Consider the following 12,483-nt stretch of genomic DNA (forward strand, 5'->3'; position numbering starts at 1 on the left):
GCTGCGGAACCTCAGCCAGGAGCAGGTGGGAGACCCCAACCCCCTGTAGCTGGAAGCCAGCTGGGGCAGAAACCTGGCCAGTGATCGCCAGCTGCAGGAACCCTGGCTGGTGGGGGGGAACCTGATTTCCGCCCCCCTCCCCCCCCAACAACTGGAATCCAGGGGCAAGGAAACCCCAGCTGAGGGAAGGGAAACACCAGCCTCCCCCAGAGGCTGTAAGCCAGCTGGGGGACACAGCCCTGACTAGCTCTCAGCCTCCCTCCCAGTCTTAAGCCTCCTAACCCCAGACCTTCCCCACCTCAGCAGGGCGCTGTTCCTTGTCTGGTCCCCTATCTCCGTGCCCTATACCTTTTTCCCATGCAGGCAGGCAGTTCCCTGCCCTACCCACCCTGGCCTGCAGCACTGAAATGGTACTCAATTTAATTGATCGGCTGTTAAATCAATTAAGAGGCTGAGTACCACTTCATCATGAATGGCTCTTTAACAGCCACCTGCAGAGCCACCCGAAGCAGCCCTTTTCAAATGTAATGTACTGCATAAGTTGGGAAACCCTGATCTAGACTACCCCCATAGGTGTCTGTCTAACCTGCTCTTACATATCTCCAGTGATGGAGACTGCACAACCTCCCTAGGCAGTTTATTCCAGTCTGTAACCACCCTGAGAATTAGGAATTTTTTCCTAATGTCCAAACTAAACCTCACTTGCTGCAGTTTAAGCCCATTGCTTCTTGTCCTAAATACGATAGTACCTGGAAATACGACAGTACCTGGAATCTTGAGACTGGTTGGACTGGTGTAACAAGCCTGTATGTACTAGAATTTTCTCAAAAACCCAGCTTCTAAAGAAAGGAATAAATGAGAATGTGATAGGTGAGGGGGCTAGAGTGGTGTCTCTGTGCTTGTAAACTCTCAAAAAGCATTTGAGAAAATAAATTGGACTGGCCCACTCAACGTTCCCTTTTGAGTATGTCACTTCACCATATCTTCAGCACAGCATCACCAGCCTTTATTTTCCTAGCTAAGTAAAAACCCTGCACTGTCGCTGTGCTGAAGTCAGATGTTAACATGGCTGAAATTATTACCCACTAGCTTAAAGACATCACTTTTCCAGAAGGACCAAGGCTCAGATCCGCATATGGGCTTAGATGATGCAGCACTGAATGTTGTGGTTCCCATCTTTTGGTGCCTAGAGAATGGTAGACCACCATAGGAGCTGTGTCTACACTTGCATTCCTCTTTCAAAAGAGGCATGCAAATGAAGGAAATTGAAAATGTGAATGAGGCACTAATTTACATATCTGGCACCTCAGTTGCATAATCTCTTTTCAAAAGCGCTTTTGAAAGAAAGAAAAAGTAGTGTAGACAGGATCGTTTGAAAATAAACCCCATCTTCAAAAGAACCCTTCTTCCTGAAACACAATAGGAGGAAGTGTTCTTTCGAAGATGGGGTTTACTTTCAAAAGAGCCCTGTCTACACGGCTTTCTTTTGAAAGAAGCTCTTCTGAAAAGAGTATGGAAATGAGGTGCCAGATATGTCAATCAGTACCTCATTTGCATTTTCAATTTCCTTCATTTGCATGCCTCGTTCAGAAGAGGAATGCAAGTGTAGACACAGCTAGTGAGGATAAGGATTTTTAGCACTCATCCTTGTGGTGCCTTCTGCTATTTTATCCAGGAATTAGCTCTTGACAGCCCTAGAGCACCCCTTGTTGGCTGATGTTTCTCCATAAGTTCCCTGTCATCTTCTGTACTACTTCAGGCTCACATCCCTCTCAGCCCATGATGCCCCTTTCATCACTGTATTGCTTTGCAGCAGTGCCAAAACGCTCTGGGTTCTTCTACTTTCAGGGAGCCCCACTCCTCTATACGAACCTTGCCTCAGTGACCTACTGCCAGTCATCTAGCCCGTGCCCCAGAGGCAAACTGGGACCTAAAATGGCCACTCATTGGCAAGGGTGTGTGAACTTGTGCCTTCGCCAGCTCTGGCTGTCTCTCTGCAGCCCAAGTACTCCTCAGACCGTTGTCTCAGACTTACAGCCTGGGACTGGGGCCGGCCAGAGCCTGCCAGCTCTGCCTGGCCTTTCCCAGCATGGGGTTAGGCTCCTAGCTTGCGCATATACTCATCCCTTGCTATACGAGCACAACTGGTTCGCAGCTTTCTGCTCGAAGGTGAAAACTCATGGGGGGCACTAAATTCTCATTAAAATACAGGTAAAAGTCTCTGATTGGTTCCTAGTGCTTCTAACTCAGTGAGGGAGTGGCAGCAGGTGGCGCTGCTTTTGGAAGGTAAGTGAACCTTGGGTTTGAGGGGTCAGAAAAGGTTAATGACTGGGGGTGGTTTGGGGCCATGAGTAGGAGGGAGGGTTAAAACCTGGTGACAGGTTGGGTCTGTGGGGCAGTTTGAGAGGTCCAGGCTGCTGAAGGTTGGGTGTGTGGTCCGGAGGGGAGTGGTCAGGCTGTGGCAGGTTAGGCCTATCAGGCCAGCAGGGGGTGGTCACGTTGCCGCAGGGCCAGTCTGTGGGGCTGCTGTGGAGTGGGGCGGGGTGTGGTGAGGTGGGGCCACGGGGCTGGTGCAGAGGTTAAGGCTGCCCCAGGGCCAGTCTGTGGAGCTGGCGCATGGGGGTCAGGCTGCTGCGGGGCTGGTGGGGAGGTTAGGGCTGCCGTGGGGATCGTCTGTGAGACCGGCAGAGAGGTTAAAGCTGCTGTGGGGCTGGCATGGGGGTTAAGGCTGCTGCAGGTTAGGGCCACAGGGGCGGTGGAAGGGGTCAAGCTGCTGCGGGGCCAGTGTGTGTGTATCTGTGGCGGGTGTCAGGCTGCCACAGGTAGAGGCTGTGGGGCTGACGGGGGTTGGGGCTGGCAGGGGTTTAGACTAGGGCAGGTTGGAGCTGTGGGGAAGGGATTAATCTTGTATTAGTGGGGGGAGTTCACTCGTTGAGTGAACTAAGGTAAGTATATGTGTTGCTTGTTTAAGCGAGTACTTGTTAAACGAGTACTTCACTTACAAGGGATGAGTGTACAGTGAATGGGAAGAGATTGGGCACCTTAGAATGTGAGTCACAGAAGTCAGCATAGCAGGTAGGGAACTGGCTAAAGTAGCCAAAGGGTGCTGCTGAGCTGAGTCCTGGCCCTCTCTCGCAATTGTTCCCTAATTCCTTCCAGGCTGCAGGCAGGGCCTAATAGTGCTAAGTGATACAGCAGGATCTAAAAATCTCAGCCTGCGAACAAGGATGCCATTTGTCGGGAGGGGTTGTAGCTTCCCTCTTTCCCTCCCACAGTAGGACACTGTCTCCTGCCTCCTCTCAAGCCAGGAGTGAGAAGAAAGCAGGCAACTTTCTTTGTTTACTCATCTCCCCCTACCCTTTACTCACCAGAGTGAAATTAATGCAGGTGCATCAAGCAGAACAAAAGGACCATCCCATGCAAACTCCACCGTGGCTCCTGTCTGAAATCAGGAGCAGCTGGGTTAGAATCAGAGCTCCTGAGATATGCGTTCCATCTTGGCAAGCTCAGAACTGCAGCAGCAAATGTAAAACACAAAGGTGAGCAGCAATATTCCTTCTAATATTTCCCCCTGTGTTTGTAATACATTTTGTTATGTGCAAAACCATTAGAAACTCATGCTACCAGCACGTGGGCTCTCTGCTAATCAGCTGGACAGCATTTGACTCTCATTTGGTGGGAATGCTGGTGACCAGTCACACTGCTTGTTTACCTCTCTTGGTTTACTCTTCTCCCCTCACCAGCCAGCCAAGCACTACATGTGCTGCTGTTCATCTCACCCTCAGCACCCTGATTGAAAAGATGGTTCACTCTTCTTCCCTTCCTCCCTGCCAGCTGGTTATTCTTTGGTTTACCAGTTAGAATGCAGAGGTGTATCTAGCAAATCCACTGGCAGGGCTTCTAGTTTCTGCTGCACTTCTTTCAGATCCATTGAGGCAAGCAGGATCAGGGTGGGGTGCCTGGGAAAGGAAGGTCAGAAAATGATTGCTGCAGATTTCATCATGATCTGCCCTCATCTTTACATGTTGATATACAACAAAGGCTGGGATGAGCAAGCCCCTTGTGACACTAGTAGACACACAACTAGTCAACCTAGCATTGGATGCTTCATTGCAAGAGCAACAGAGCTAAAGAATGACTATCTGGGATCTTTCCCTGCTGTCAAAAAGCCGACATAAGGTATCACCACAAACACTACTTACATTACACTTAGGCCTTTCCAATTTTTTCCAACTCTCCAGTTGCTACTGGTGTGAATGGCAGTGCCCCGGGGTGGCCTTGTGTTCTTCCATTTAGTCTGTGAGAATCTTTTCTTTGCCTGTAAAGGACTTTGGGTCAGGTTCTGTGTTCCCTCAAATCGTTCCCATCCATGGGTGGATTTTTTTTCCCATTCATATGAAGAATAAATTTTAATGTGCACTGAGACATGGACGTGTGCACCACCTGTAGCAATAAAAACCTAGCTCTGGGCACTTTGCTGATTGGCTGGGTGGCATTTGAATCTCTTCTGAGCAGCCACCCAAGCACCCAGCTTACAGGGGACACTGGTCAGGTGACTAGGTAGGGTCATACAGACTATTACACACACATGCTGTATAGCAATTTTTTTTTAAAGTAAATCAGAAGTAGAAAGCCTGCTAAACAACCATTAGACAATTGGACAATCGAGATGCTAAAGGAGCACGTAAAGATGATAAGGTCACTGCAAAAAAAATTAAATGAACTCTCTCCTTGGGTCTTCACATCTGAGGATTTAGGGAGATTCCAAAGCTTGAGCTATCCTTTTTGGGTGACAGCTCTGAGGAATTGGCCCAGACTGAGGTGTCATTATAGGAGGTTTTGGAACAAATTGTTAAACTTAACAGTAACAAGTCAGTGGGACCAGATGGCATTTACCCAGTGTTCTGAGAGTATTCAAATGTGAAATTGTGGCACTATTAACTGTGGTTTGCAACTTACCCTTTAAATCAGCTTTTGTACCTAATGACTGCAAGATAGCTAATGTGACACCAATATTTAAAATGGGCTCTTGAGTTGATCCTGGCAATTACAGACCAGTAAGTTTAACACGAGTACCAGGCAAGTTAGTTGAAACTGTAGTAAAAAATGAAATTGCTAGACACATAGATGAACATAATTTCTTGGGGAAAAGTCAGCATGGTTTCTGTAATCTGCTAGAATTCTTTGAGAGGGTCAATAAGCAGATGGACAAGGGGGATTCAGTGGATATAGTGCGCTTAGATTTCCAGAAAGCTTTTAACAAGCTCCATCCCCAAAAGCTCTTGAGTGAAATAAGTTGTCATGCGATAAGAGAGAAGATCATCTCATGGATTGATAACTGGTTAAAATACAGGAATCAAAGGTAGGAATAAATGGTAAGTTTTCGGAATGAAAGAGTGGTAACTAGTGGTGTCCCCCAAGGGTCTGTATTCTGACCAATCCTCATCAACCTATTTATAAATTATCTGAAAAAAGGTACCACTAACTCAGCCAGCAATATCGTCAATCTGTCCAGCTACGCACTCAGCTCAGCAGAAGAGTCTGCTCTTTCTCGGGGACTCTTTTTGCCCCACCACCCGCACAAACATAATACAGTTCTGTGGTGATCTGGAAGCCTACTTTTGCCGTCTCAGACTCAAAGAATACTTTCAACACAACATTGACCGGCACACGGTTACACAGACACCCTCCCAGCAGCACAAGAAGAATAACTCCACGTGGACTCCTCCTGAGGGCAGAAGTAACAGTCTGGACCTATATATAGAATGCTTCTGCCGACGCGCATTAGTCTATAAGGTGCCACAGGACCCTTCGTTGCTGTTACAGATCCACACTAACACGGCTACTCCTCCAATACCTGAAAAAAGGGGTAAATAGTGAGTAGGCAAAATTTGCAGATGGCACTAACCTGCTCAAGATAATTAAGAATAAAGCAGACTGTGAAGCGCTTTAAAAAGATCACACACAACTAATTGATTAAGCAACAAAATGGCAAATGAAATTCAATGTTGATAAACATACTAATGCTCATTGGAAAAAATAATTCCAACCATATGTACAAAATTATGGGGAATAATTGAGTTATAACTACTTAAAAGTGATCTTGGAGTCACTGTGGATAGTAGTCTGAAAACATCCACTCAATGTGTAGCAGCAATCGAAAAAGTAAACTGAATGTTAGTAATCATTTAAAAAGGGATAGAGAATATCTTATTGCCTCTATATAAATCCATGGTACCTACACATCTTGAATATTGCATACAGATGTGGTCACCTCATCTCAAAAAAGATATCTTGGCATTGGAAAAGGTTCAGCAAAGGGCAACACAATGATTAGGGTGTTTTGAATGGGTACCATCAGAAGACAGATTCAAAAGACTGGGACTTTCCAGCTTAAAGAGGAGAACAACAGGGATATAATAGGATATAAAATCACAACAGGTATGGAGAAAGTGAATAAGGAAAAGTTATTTACTTGTTTACATAACAGAAGAACTAGGAGTCACCAAATGAAATTAATGGGTATCAGGTTTAAAACGAGCAAAAGGAAATTTCTCTTCATGAGGCTGACGGTAGGCCCATGGAATTCCTTTCCAGAGGATGTTATGTAGAGCAGGACTTTTAACAGGGTTCAAAAAAGAGTGAGAGAAATTCAGGGAGGTTAAGTCCATCAGTAGATGTTGGCCAGGCTGGGTAGGAATGGTGTCCCTGGCCTCCATTTGTCAGAGATTGGAAATGGATAACAAGAGAGGGATCACTTTGTGATTGCATGTTCTGTTCCTTCTCTTTGAATTACCTGGAATTGGCCACTGATGAAAGACAGGCTAATGGGCTAGATGGACCTTTGGTCTGACCCAGTATGGCTGTTCTTATATTCTTAATCCACTATGGCACTGATGGTAATAAGAGGACGTCCTTTTACTTTAGATCTGTGTATTTTCTTTGGTTTAAATCTGACCTTGCTGCATACCAGAGAATGGTCTGTGTCACAATCAGCACTTTGATAATTATGGGTAATGAGGAGTGGTGGGAGTGAAAATGGAGAGAGGGGCAAGGATCTATTCCAGAGGCTGGACAGTTCAGCCTATTATCAATGTTTATTGTATCAGAGATGAAGAAATGTTACAAGCTTCTCTCACATCCTCAGTCATGAACCCCAAGATTAATTTGCATTTCCCCTCTACCTACCCAGGTGTGCAGTTCTGCTCTTGGTCTTGGTACAGTAAGTAACCTTTAAGTACCCTGCTAAATACTCTCCCCTTACTTGCTGTGTATCACTTCTAATATTTTTGTTGCCTTACAGGGGTTGTTTTAAGTACTTACATTTTGTCAGTGATACCTCTGAAAGCTCATTGTTTCCTGTTTTACACCTTCTACCAGCAGCTTACCAGAGTCAGGCCTCGTTATTCTGTTTTTTCCACTCTGCAGTTTACGGATAGGGCTGATGACTAAAAAAGTCTGGCCCCCATGTTCCCCCACTTCTTTTCTTGTAAAGGTGACTTTTTCCTCTTCACATTGGAGTGCCTTCACTTAATGCAGGGCCTGTACCTCTTGCTGAATCCTGCAGACTGGCCCCTGTGTGTATTGATGGCATCAGCAAAGAGCCCCAAGTATCCTGCCAAGATACACCAATGGCAGTCATCACAGTGGACATTAATTTGGTGCTGAATCCCCCTTCAGTCCCTCTCTAGCTCAGATGGCAAGCTATGTTCCATCCTGAACACTCCCCAGTGTTGCTGGCCAAGACCATGATTTGTTTTCCCTGAGCTTGGACCATAATTTCCAGGGATTCTATTGTATGTCTCTTTTTAATAGCTGCTTTAATTCAGGTGCAGACCTGAGATAAATTATTTACCACCGTTGGGGTTAGGTGAGAAACAGCCAACCAGGGCCCAAAAAATAGCGTAAGGAAAGCTGCTGGCCCTGGGCCATAGCTAGGCAATCCTTGCTGGACTGTAGGAGCATGGACTGTGTGGTTGACTGGCAGAGATGCAGAACCCTGGGCAGAGTGGTGCTGCCAGAAAATGAAGAGAATGAGAAGGAGCCCTGATTTGGGTGCTGGGACTATGTCTTGGACGAAGACGGTACAGGGCAATGGAGAAGTGGGACAGGGAATTAGAATAGCAGTGGAGCTTGAATGAATAGACACAGCAGACAGCTGCTATCTACAAGGTGCTGGGGCAGGACCCAGAGTATTGGGCAGGCCTGGTTCCCCCTGCCGTGTTTCCGCACCCCCCGATTAGCCACTTGGGGGAAGAGGCATGGACATTGAGACACCCCTGAAGAGAGAGCTTTGGGACACTGCTATACCCCAGCACAGCAGGAAAAGACCATGCCGTGTACAGGCATGCACACTTGGTTGGGGGCACTCATGAGAGAGGAGTGATCCCTATCACGCTAGGCTACTCACAAGGCAGTGGGTTTCATGAGCTTCAGGCAGTACTGTCTACTCTCTCACCACACTAGCAGGCATAGCCTGACTTGTCAGTATGAATAAAACCACAGTTAATTGCCTCTGTCAAATTATTTTTTTAACATTCTGGGCTCTAATTTTCTACTACTGCTATGCAGGTGAAGGCTTTGAGTCCTTCATAGACCTTTCCCTAGAGTTCTCTTATCTGGGCTCTCAGTCTGTCCTTGCCTTTCTTTTTTTCTCCTGGGTTTCACACCATGTTTCCTAACTTTGCTTGCTCATACCATCCAGTGGTCTGGAATTTTTCTAATTTGAGGAGCTGTGGGAACAGCTCTGCAGGAGCCCTGCTGTATCTATGTGTGAGACACAGAAGGATGATAGAGGGAAAGGCAAATGTCCTTGTGGATTATTAGTGGGGTTAAAACAAAGAGAGCTTCTCTTTGAAAGGCGATGTTCTATGTATGCAAGCATCAGGAGGACTTCAGGTGTACAGAATTCCATGCAGGCCTCTCTCCTGAGTCAGAGCTCTCAGCAGAATGGTTAGTAGTTTGAAGCAGATGTGAAGGACACTCAGTCCAAAGCAGATCAGCAGCTGTGGTATAACTACTATTGAACTGCATGCCCTGGAAACACAAAGGTGAGAGGAGTGATTTCTGAGTTAGTTCCAGGAATAAGCCTGTGGTAAGTTTCAAGTGAAAAGAGCTAAGGGCCTGAACTGTGCAGGGTATATCTGCCACGTCCGATACATTAGGACCTTGGTTTTAGTAGCCCAATGGCAAAGTATAGTTCTTTGTAAGGAGACTTGATGAAAAATTCAGCAGATCCCTGCACGTCAGAGTCACATCCGCTGGAATCTGACATGCGTGCACTTCTACTGCCTTGTACTCTTGTTAGTCCTGGGGATCCAGTGTGGGGAAGAGTGAGTGGGCTGATACTTGTTTCTTTCTGTGCCTCATTAACAGATTTGTTTACTGACTTCCAGTTCTATCTGTGCAAATCCCTTGAAGGCCCTGGTATTGCAGATGTAACTTGGTCTTTAATCCATGAGCAAGAAAGAGCTTCGCATGAGTCAGATCCTAGAAGGCATTTACAAGGCTGATAATCTGGGGAAAAAGATATTTTGTCTGTAAATAAAGCACACATGATCTATCTCTGGTGGGAAGCCATAATAATGGAAGTCCCACTGCCTTCTTCATAAATTAAACATAACTTCAGTTGTAACAAGATTGTGAGATGAGGGCAGTAATTTTCTGGCCCATTCAGCAGGGAATGAGGAGGTTTGGCTCATTGCCCAGTTCCCTCTTCCCTCATTCCAGTTGTCCCATTTCACATTGCACCAGCTAACCCTCAGGATCTCCTGACCAGCTCTAGCAAGGCAGTGTCTTGACTAGTGTGAGATTCCCAGGAGCTGTTGAGATTTCTATGGTAACAGCAAGGCAGGGAAGGGTGCAAGGCATGGTTCTGACATGTACTATTGTGGGGAGGGCATTTCGGTAGAGCTAGGTAATGACAACTGAGGTAAACTAAGGTCTTCGTGCTTTAACTGTATTGAAAGATGCTGTGAGGATTAGATTGGCGTGTAAACCACAACAATCATTTGCTGCACGGGAATAAAAGTGGTTCCCTGTCACCCTGGCATGGGGCAAAGGGGAGGGATTGATTGGTCACCTTCCTTTTACCCAAAATAGACAAGGGCACGGGGACACCCAATAAAAGTAGAAATTAGTTAATAGAAAATGAAAGGAAGAACTCCTGCACTGTGTGTAATCAGCCTGGTGTGGGAGGGCGTGGACTCAAACCCCATGGCTGGAAAAGACTATAAATTTGACCTATAACAATGTTTATTGGTAATGAAGTCACATGATTCAGGGTGTATGTCAATTTCTACATGGGTCAGGAAGGAATTGCTGCTGAACCTGGTGCTCCACTATGTTATATAACTAGCTGGCTGCATTTTTTTTTTTTTTAGAATCAGGGGCTTACTGCCTGTGCAGTACCAGCATTCATATATTATGCAATTTTTGTGTCTTGCTGATCCCACTGGAACTTATCTGCTTTGTAGCTTTCTTTCCTGGCCTACTGATGTTCTAGGAGGTGTATTTTGCCAAGGCCTTAACCAATTCATATGTATATTGTGCAACATCACCCTGGGCCAACTCATGTCAAACTCTTAAAAGAGATGTAGCCGGCATCGATTCTGGGTGAAATCAGATACTTTAGGCTAAGATTTAACTAAGAACAATGTTCCATAGTTCTAGAGGGAAACAGGGTCCAGTCAACCCAGGAAACCATCCTCTGCTGTAGGAACATGCGTGTTGCCGTAGAGGTGTCAAGTTACTGAAACATCCTGGCAGGACAAGTTCAGTGACATTTGGACTGAGTGATTTGGTTTCTCTGGCACACCCATGACATTTGTCATTAATCACCCCGTTGTCTCTTGGCTTACAGTTATCCAGAAATCCAGCAGCTGTGTCCTTTTTGGTCCCATTTAGATATACCCTGTTGCTCTTAGCTTTGTATATACTAAAGCTGCCATGCACAAGATATTCCGCTGACTTCATCTGGCCCAGCATCTGTGCCTGTCAGTGTTCATCTCACAGAGGATTAACGTGCTTCCTCTAGAAACTCATTTCATAGAATACTAGGACTGGAAGGGACCTCAAGAGGCCATCAAGTCCAGCCCCCTGCTCTCATGGCAGGACCAAGTACTGTCTAAACCATCCCTGACAGACATCTATCTAACCTGTTCTTAACTATCTCCAGCAATGGAGATTCCACAAACTCCCTGGGCAATTTATTCTACTGTTTGGCCACTCTGATAGTTAGGAACTTTTTCCTAATGTCCATCCTAAACCTCCCTTGCTGCAGTTTAAATCCATTGTCTCTTGCTCTTTCCTCAGAGGCCAAAAAGAACAAGTTTTCACTTGAAAACCGCTATCATGTCCCCCCTCAATCTTCTCTTTTCCAAACTAAACAAGCCCAATTCTTTCAGCTTTTCTTCATAAGTCACATTCTCTAGCCCTTTAATCATTCTTGTAACTTTTCTGGACCCTCTCTAATTTCTCCACATCTTTCTTGAACTGCGGTGCCCAGAACTGGGCACAATACTCCAGCTGAGGCCTAACAGCGCAGAGTAGAGCGGAAGAATGACTTCTCATGTCTTGTTTACAACATGCCTGTAAATGCATCCCAGAATCATGTTTGCTTTTCTTGCAACAGCATCACACTATTGACTCATATTTAGCTTGTGGTCCACTATAACTCCTAGATCCCTTTCTGCTGTAGTCATTCCTAGACAGTCTCTCCCCATTCTGTATGTGTCAAACTGATTGATTGTTCCTTCCCAAGTGGAGCACTTTTTGCATTTGTCTTTATTAAACTTCATCCTGTTTACCTCAGACCATTTCTCCAATTTATCCAGATCGTTTTGAATTATGACGCTGTTCTCTAAAGCAGTTGGTACCCCCTCCCAGCTTGTATCATCTGCAAACATAATAAGTGTACTTTTCTATGCCAATATCTAAATCACTGATGAAGATATTGAACGAACCGGTCCTAAAACAGACCCCCTGTGGAACCCCACTTGTTATACTTTTCCAGCAGGACCATTAAGAACTACTCTGAGTACGGTTATACAGCCAGTTATGCACCCACCCTATCATAGCCTCATCTAATTTATATTTGCCTAGTTTTTTAATAAGAATATCATGCGAGACCATATCAAATGCTTTACTAAAGTCTAGGTATACCACATCTACCGCTTTTCCCCTATCCACAAGGCTCATTATCCTATCAAAGAAGGCTATCAGATTGGTTTGACATGATTGGTTTACAAATCCATGCTGGCTGTTCCCTATCACCTTACCACCTTCCAAGCACTTGCAGATGATTTCTTTAATTACCTGCTCCATTATCTTTCCTGGCACAGAAGTTAAACTGACTGGCCTGTGGTTTCCTGAGTTACTCTTATTCCCCTTTTTATACGTGGGCACTATATTTGCCCTTTTCCAGTCTTCTGGAATCTCTCTTGTCTCCCGTGATTTTCCAAAGATGGTAGTTAAAGGCTCAGA

This window comes from Carettochelys insculpta, chromosome 13, assembly GCF_033958435.1.
Source record: "Carettochelys insculpta isolate YL-2023 chromosome 13, ASM3395843v1, whole genome shotgun sequence".
Lineage (NCBI taxonomy): Eukaryota > Metazoa > Chordata > Testudines > Carettochelyidae > Carettochelys > Carettochelys insculpta.